This window comes from Schistocerca serialis, chromosome 12 (assembly GCF_023864345.2).
Source record: "Schistocerca serialis cubense isolate TAMUIC-IGC-003099 chromosome 12, iqSchSeri2.2, whole genome shotgun sequence".
Classification (NCBI taxonomy): domain Eukaryota; kingdom Metazoa; phylum Arthropoda; class Insecta; order Orthoptera; family Acrididae; genus Schistocerca; species Schistocerca serialis.
Genome location: NC_064649.1, coordinates 141,104,204 through 141,112,944, shown reverse-complemented (window position 1 = coordinate 141,112,944; position 8,741 = coordinate 141,104,204).

Below are 8,741 nucleotides of genomic sequence, written 5' to 3'. Positions count from 1 at the left end.
AGTCGTAATGCAAGCCGTTGCAGTTACAGTTTGCTGAAATTTTGGAGTTTTTGGAGTGTTTTGTTGGAAAGTTACGAGCGTACAAACTTTCGGCCTTTCTGAACATTCCGCGAGGAGTATTCTACAATCATTTATGGAGTATTTAGCGAGCAGTTTCTTTTAAAGAAACCCACTGAAAAGGATCGAATGTGACCCTCATTTATGGTAGTGAATCTCTGACTGTGAGATCGCTTCTTCAGTCGGGTCGCACTTGGGTAAAATCCTGGCTGCTTTGCGTGTGAGGTTTGTTGTTTGACTGAATATTAAGAATGATTGAGTAGTTTTTCACTAAATTCGGACTTGGTAGCGCACTAACCCTTGTTATTCAGCAGTTAACTTTACTTGCCTGAAAATTGTAGGACGTTCACTTCAGTCGAATGCATCATATTACCACACAAAATCCCGATAAAAGAGAGATTTCAGGACGTGAAATACTACTACAGTTTATTCGGACTTTGCAGGATAGATGTTAGGCGACGTATTTCTTCAACACTACTTTTTCGTCGTCTAGTAAGTATCTACGCTTGCAGAGAAAAGGAACACAGAACGGACGCCGTACTGAGATAGGTGGACGTTCAATGTTGAGCAGTACGACGAACGAAAAACTGTACATAAGCCGCCCCGCCTCAACAGGTTCGTCTGCTCCTGTAGTTTTTCATATTCAAATACGCAGTCAGACAGCTTATCGAAATGTTAGTTCCAAGTTTCTCATGTAACAATCCGTTGAGAACACCCATACGACACTCAGTAGTATGCAGGTTAGATTCCGATTACTGATAGCTCAGGTTGCTTATCGAGACCATTTTCACAAACGAACATACGCATATTTGTTGCAGCTACGTTACATATTGCTTGCATATGCGTTACAGACGAAGGACTGACTCACGATATACACTCCTGGAAATGGAAAAAAGAACACATTGACACCGATGTGTCAGACCCACCATACTTGCTCCGGACACTGCGAGAGGGCTGTACAAGCAATGATCACACGCACGGCACAGCGGACACACCAGGAACCGCGGTGCTGGCCGTCGAATGGCGCTAGCTGCGCAGCATTTGTACACCGCCGCCGTCAGTGTCAGCCAGTTTGCCGTGGCATACGGAGCTCCATCGCAGTCTTTAACACTGGTAGCATGCCGCGACAGCGTCGACGTGAACCGTATCTGCAGTTGACGGACTTTGAGCGAGGGCGTATAGTGGGCATGCGGGAGGCCGGGTGGACGTACCGCCGAATTGCTCAACACGTGGGGCGTGAGGTCTCCACAGTACATCGATGTTGTCGCCAGTGGTCGGCGGAAGGTGCACGTGCCCGTCGACCTGGGACCGGACCGCAGCGACGCACGGATGCACGCCAAGACCGTAGGATCCTACGCAGTGCCGTAGGGGACCGCACCGCCACTTCCCAGCAAATTAGGGACACTGTTGCTCCTGGAGTATCGGCGAGGACCATTTGCAACCGTCTCCATGAAGCTGGGCTACGGTCCCGCACACCGTTAGGCCGTCTTCCGCTCACGCCCCAACATCGTGCAGCCCGCCTCCAGTGGTGTCGCGACAGGCGTGAATGGAGGGACGAATGGAGACGTGTCGTCTTCAGCGATGAGAGTCGCTTCTGCCTTGGTGCCAATGATGGTCGTATGCGTGTTTGGCGCCGTGCAGGTGAGCGCCACAATCAGGACTGCATACGACCGAGGCACACAGGGCCAACACCCGGCATCATGGTGTGGGGAGCGATCTCCTACACTGGCCGTACACCACTGGTGATCGTCGAGGGGACACTGAATAGTGCACGGTACATCCAAACCGTCATCGAACCCATCGTTCTACCATTCCTAGACCGGCAAGGGAACTTGCTGTTCCAACAGGACAATGCACGTCCGCATGTATCCTGTGCCACCCAACGTGCTCTAGAAGGTGTAAGTCAACTACCCTGGCCAGCAAGATCTCCGGATCTGTCCCCCACTGAGCATGTTTGGGACTGGATGAAGCGTCGTCTCACGCGGTCTGCACGTCCAGCACGAACGCTGGTCCAACTGAGGCGCCAGGTGGAAATGGCATGGCAAGCCGTTCCACAGGACTACATCCAGCATCTCTACGATCGTCTCCATGGGAGAATAGCAGCCTGCATTGCTGCGAAAGGTGGATATACACTGTACTAGTGCCGACATTGTGCATGCTCTGTTGCCTGTGTCTATGTGCCTGTGGTTCTGTCTGTGTGATCATGTGATGTATTTGACCCCAGGAATGTGTCAATAAAGTTTCCCCTTCCTGGGACGATGAATTCACGGTGTTCTTATTTCAATTTCCAGGAGTGTAGAAAAGTCGAAACAACGGTCGGTGAACCTAAAAGCGGGAACATTAGGACCACAATGGGAATTCCAAAGTTAAAGGTGGAGAAGAGAACAGATAGACGCAGAGAGTACATTGAGGACGTCTAGGAAGGAGAGGACTTACCTGATGACGTGATAGAAATAGAGGTTCCTGAATTCAGAAGAGTTCTGGAAAACTTAAGATCAAATAAAGCTGAAGTGATACATATCATTTCATCGGAGGAAATCGCAAACAAACGATTATTTAAGTTGGTGTATAGAATGTATACTCCACCAGACTTTCGGAAAAATATCATCCACGCAATTCCGAAGATAGCTACGGCGGATAAGTGTGAAACCTAAGGCATGATCAGCTTAACAGCTCATGCATCCAAGCTGCTGACATGGATAGTATACATAAAAACGTAAAAGGAAATTAAGGATCAGTTAGATGACTATCAATTGGACTTTAGGAAAGCCAAAGGCACCAGAGTAGCCGTTCAAATGGTTCAAATGGCTCTGAGCACCATGGGACTCAACATCTCAAGTCATCAGTACCCTAGAACCCACAACTACTTACACCTAACCAACCTAAGGACATCACACACATCCATGCCCGAGGCAAGGTTCGAACCTGCGACTGTAGCGGTCGAGAGTAGCAGTTGTGGCGTTGCAGTTGATAGTGGAAGCAAGACTAAAGAAAAATGAAGGCACGTTCATAGGATTTGTCGATCTAGAAAATGGCGTTCGACAATGTCAAAGGGTGGAAGGTGTTTGAAATTCTGAGAAGAATAAGAGTAAGCTACAGGGAAAGACAGGTGATACGCAATGTGTACAAGAACCAAGCGGAACAATAAAACTAGATGACCAAGAACGAAGTGTTCAGAGTAAAAAGGCTCTAAGACACATGCTGTCTTTCGCCCCTTCCGTTCAATCTATGCATCGAAAAAGCAATGATGCAAATAGAATAATGGTTAGGGGTGAAATTAAAATGCGTGGTGAAGAGAAGTCAATGATAAGATTTGCTGATGATATTGATATCTTCAGTGAAAGAGAAAAAGAATTACAGGATCTGTTGAATGGAATGAACAGGTTAAAGAATACAGAATAAGAGTAAACCAGAAAAAGATGAAAATGATGAGAAGTAGCGGAAATAAGAGTAACAAGAAGCTGTAAGTAGGCTGTTTATGTTTTCTCTATGTAAGTAGGCTGTTTATGTTTTCTTATTGGCAACGTTACGTAGCGCTCAATATGAAAATCACTGGCTGTGCTGTGTGCAGTCTGTGGCTAGTTTGCATTGTTGTCTGCCATTGTAGTGTTGGGCAGCGGCAGCTGAATGTGAACAGCGCGTAGCGTTGCGCAGTTGGAGGTGAGCCGCCAGCAGTGGTGGATGTGGGGAGAGAGATGGTGGAGTTTTGAAATTTGTCATGAACTGCTATATTTATATATGATGATATCAAGGTAAATACATTGTTTGTTCTCAAAAAAAAAAAAAAAAAAAAAAAAAAGGAGGCCATTATCCTGGCCATTGTCATTCCTTTAGAGAAAGCATCGCAAATCCGACACGCTAATTACTTGGAAACATATCGTACTTTCTGATATTTACTGAAATGCCTAATGAAATGACGAGAAATATTTTTACATCTGCACACCTGATTATGACAAGCGTCTTTCTACGAGAATTGAGAGCTACTGACTTACGAAATGCCACATGACTATTGAATGATATTTTTATGCTTTGCTTTTCATAGTTGCTTATTTCATTTGACATCTGTTTTCCAGTTGTGTTGCAGCATTGCTTTTATAAAATAAAATGCATTTGGTAATGTGAACACTTTCTGTCAACAGATCTATTAAACAATTATTTTATGATCCACATTCTTTAAAAAAAGGAGCACTTGGAAAGGAAAGAACAATAAGAAGGAACTAGTAACAGTAACACATAATTTTCTTTTCAAGTACTTGGTAATTTCTTTTGTAGAATAAATTGTGATGCATCACTCTAATGTTAAGATGTGACATAGGTATTAGACATGGCCATTTTAGTGTAATATTTTTTCTGCTTGCGCTATGTCATGTTTAGGTATAAGTTGCTGCTGTTTGCCAGGCATAGTGTTATTGAATTTGACTTTTGCTCATTTATGCTGCTAGCTTTGCCAATTTGCATTTTTTGCATTGCTGTTTGTGTTGATTTGTTATGTGATGCTGCATTGCCTCGTCCCTTAGTCTAGCATCTGAGCTCAGTAGATTTAAGTTAGCTTAAGAGGGGGTAGCCTATAAGAGAATGAGTTGCGATGAATTTGAAGAAATGCACTGAGAGGCTATACGAGAAAAGTACAGAAAACAGGTTTAGGTAGGATTTTCTTGGAAACACATGTTGAGGTAAGAAATGTGTGAACATATAAATACAGAAAGCATGCTTAGATAGAATTTTTTTGGTGGAAACAAAGGATGAAATAAGAGGAAAGATATATGAAGTTTTGGGTTGGACTGCAGTACCACATGTTACACTGAAAACGAACCCTGTCCTTTCCTATTGGTGTTATCCCACTATATGTTTGTGTACCCTTGTGTATTTGTTTTCTTCCTGTCTCTGTGTAGTTTCATAGAATTTTTTCTTCTTTTAATATTAAGCTACATTCACTATGATGAGGAATACTGTTATCCTCGAATATAATTGGCATTAATAATATGTTATTTACTTTGTAAAGATGTTAGACATTATTCATTCTGTTTAAATGCTCATGTGTGAAGTTGATGTTTCGCAAGTTATTCTGATCTTCTATGTATGTACTCATGTCATAATTCCTGTAACACTGACGTATATGTCTATTTCTATTCTTTTGTAAAGCCTGTACTACAAATGTTATCTGTATTGTTATGTTTTTAATGATGTATTTTGTACCTTTGTTATTGTATTCTTATGTTATAAAATTGTAATTGACACCAGATCATCTTATTATTAACTTGTAAGTTACATTTCACTGCACACGTTTCTGTTGGTCATAGTATATGGACAATATGTGAGAAGTAGGGACTGATAGTGTTTGCACGTGTGTTAATAATTCTGCAAGGGACTGGATAACAGCATTGCTGGTTCTAAGGACAATTCCAGAAACTTTGTGAGTGCACAAGTGGTGGTTTATGGACTTGCTATATTCTCTGCAAGACTCTTCGATGGTGAATGTGCACCTGCACAATCGCAACAGATGGCTGCTGGACATTTCTACAAGGACTACAGTGGGTCTGCACCTCTGGTGGCCCACCAATACCATACTCTCTACCAGGACTACAGTGGGTCTGCTCTGTGATGACCTACCTACCAATACTCTTCAAAATTTCGACTGACTCTGCTGTGGGTTTGCTCTGTTGTGGCCCATTATCCGTCAGCATGTCAAGAGTCAGCACTGTCTTTCTGTTGGAAGGACAACACTACTTCTTCAAGACTGCATGGAAATACACTACTTCTGTGTGCATTTTCTTTTACTGCTCAGACTTTGAGAAAAACACTGCTATTTTACTGTGATGAATCAGGACTATCTTTATGGACTGTGAGAAAATTTTAGCTTTTGACCAACATTGTATCAATAAGTGTGTGCATTTGATTTCTTTATTATTGTAATTATGAAAAAATTTTTTTCAAATCTGTATTGGGCACTGCCCAAACCAATTTGTAAAAATTTTTGTGGGGAGCATGGGGGCTATGTAAGTAGGCTGTTTATGTTTTCTCTATGTAAGTAGGCTGTTTATGTTTTCTTATTGGCAACGTTACGTAGCGCTCAATATGAAAATCACTGGCTGTGCTGTGTGCAGTCTGTGGCTAGTTTGCATTGTTGTCTGCCATTGTAGTGTTGGGCAGCGGCAGCTGGATGTGAACAGCGCGTAGCGTTGCGCAGTTGGAGGTGAGCCGCCAGCAGTGGTGGATGTGGGGAGAGAGATGGCGGAGTTTGAAATTTGTCATGAACTGCTATATTTATATATGATGATATCAAGGTAAATACATTGTTTGTTCTCTATTAATATCTTTCATTTGCTAACTATCCCTATCAGTAGTTAGTGCCTTCAGTAGTTTGAATCTTTTATTTAGCTGGCAGTAGTGGCGCTCGCTCTATTGCAGTAGCTTGAGCAGCGAAGATTTTTGTGAGGTAAGTGATTAGTGAAAGGTATAGTTTAATGTTAGTCAGGGCCATTCTTTTGTAGGGAATTTTGAAAGTCAGATTGCGTTGCGCTAAAAATATTTTATGTCAGTTTAAGCACAGTCGTATATAAATTGTTCAAAGGGGACGTTTCAAAGCTTAACACAAAACGGGTGATCACGAAGTAGACGGGGTTAAGGAATTCTGCTACCTTGAAAGTAATACAGTTCATGACGGACGAAGCAAAGAAGCCATGAAAAGCAGACCAGCATTGGGAAAGAGGGCATTTCTGGGTCAAAAAGTCTACTGGTGTCAAAAGTCTCCCTTTACTTGAGAGAGCAAATTATAAGATTGTGACACAGGATTCTATGACAATGAAACATGGACTTTGGCGAATCCGGAACAGAAGAGAAGCGAAGCACTTGAGATGTGGTGCCACAGAACAATATTGAGAATGAGGTGGACTGATAAGGTAAGGATCAGGATGTTGTCAGCCACATCGGCGAAGAAAGGAATATGTGGAAAACGCCGTCAAGGAGAGGGGAGAGGATCGGGGAATAACTTCCATGGTACTAGAGGAAACTGTAGAGGAAGACAGAGATGCAATACATCCAACAAATAATTGAGCAGGTAGGTTGTAAGTGCTACTCTGAGATGAACAGGGTGGCACAGGAGAGGAATTAGTGATTGGCCGCATCAAACCAGTCAGATGACTGATCACTCGGGAAAAAGGAATGAACAGGAGAACCGCACACCACACGAAATGTAGGAGCTACAGTGTCCGGAGTCCACACGTACTTTCGCGTGTTGGCTTCTGCCGGTCGTTTCTGAGTGAAGTGGGATCAGGATGTTCGGATCGACATTCATTTCCTCAGATGAAGCTTGGCTGAGGCTGTCAACGAGTGCGAACTGGCAGAACAGTCGCCCTTTTGCACAACAAAAGCCCCATCAGTTCTTTGAAGAGCCATTGCACAGCCTTTAGTTTGATGTTCTTTGCACGATTTCCGGTTTCAGAGTCATAGTACGATTCTTTCATCAAACTGTTAATCAAATGGTATATACAGAAAATGAGTAATCCATATGTGAATCAGTTCACAACAAATGAACGAGCGATTTTTTTTTTCTTCCGAAAGATGAGGCATAAGCACACACCTCCTTGACTACTTTGTGAAGAGTGCATAAAGTGTTGGGTGAACAGAGTGAAACATCCCCTTAGAAAAATTTATGTATTACTGTGCTGGTAAACCTCTTACGTTATTTGATTTTCAAACAGCTGAGCAAAACTGAACGTACTCAGTCATTTCGCTATTTACTTATTCTGATCAACATTAAACTGACACACAATATTATTTTAGCGCAACGCAATCTGACTTTCAATAATCCCTACAAAAGAATGGCCCTGACTAACATTAACCTATACCTTTCACGAATCACTTACCTCACAAAAATCCTCGTTACTCTAACAACTGCAATGCAGCGAGCGCCACTATTGCCAGCTAAATGAAAGATTCTAACTACTGAAGGCACTAACTACTGATAGGCATAGCTAGCAAATGAAAGATTTTGATAGAGAACAAACAATGTATTTACCTTAATATTATTCAAAAGTCATAATATATGACATCCAGTCTTACAAATTTCCTTTTTCTGACGGACACACGTCCAGATCGTCCACTCTCAAAACTACGCCATCTCTCTCCCCACATCCACCATTGCTGGCGGCTCAACTCCAACCGCGCAACGCTACGCGCTGTTCACATCCAACTGTCCAACACTACAATAGCCAATATTCCAACAATGCCACCCAGCCACAGACTGCACACAGCACAGCCAGCGATTTTCATACAGAGCGCTACGTGGCGTTACCAACATAAAAACCTAAACAGCCTACTTACACGAAGATGATCAGCAGATGCAGTGCAGTCTCCTGGTCAACTCGATCGCCCGTGATTTCTACCTGTGGAACAAACTGAAGGGCCAGTTGTGCTCAGATAGCCGGCCTGCGTGGCCGAGCGGTTCTAGGCGCTTCAGCCTGGAACCGCGTGACCGCTACGGTCGCAGGTTCGAATCCTGCCTCGGGCATGGATGTGTGTAATGTCCTTAGGTTAGTTAGGTTTAAGTAGTTCTAAGTTCTAGGGGACTGATGACCATAGGTGCTAAGTCCCATAGTGCTCAGAGCCAATTGAACCATTTTTTTGTACTCAGATAGCCCTCACACACTGGAAGAGTTACAGCAGAACACTGAAAACGCAGTCGG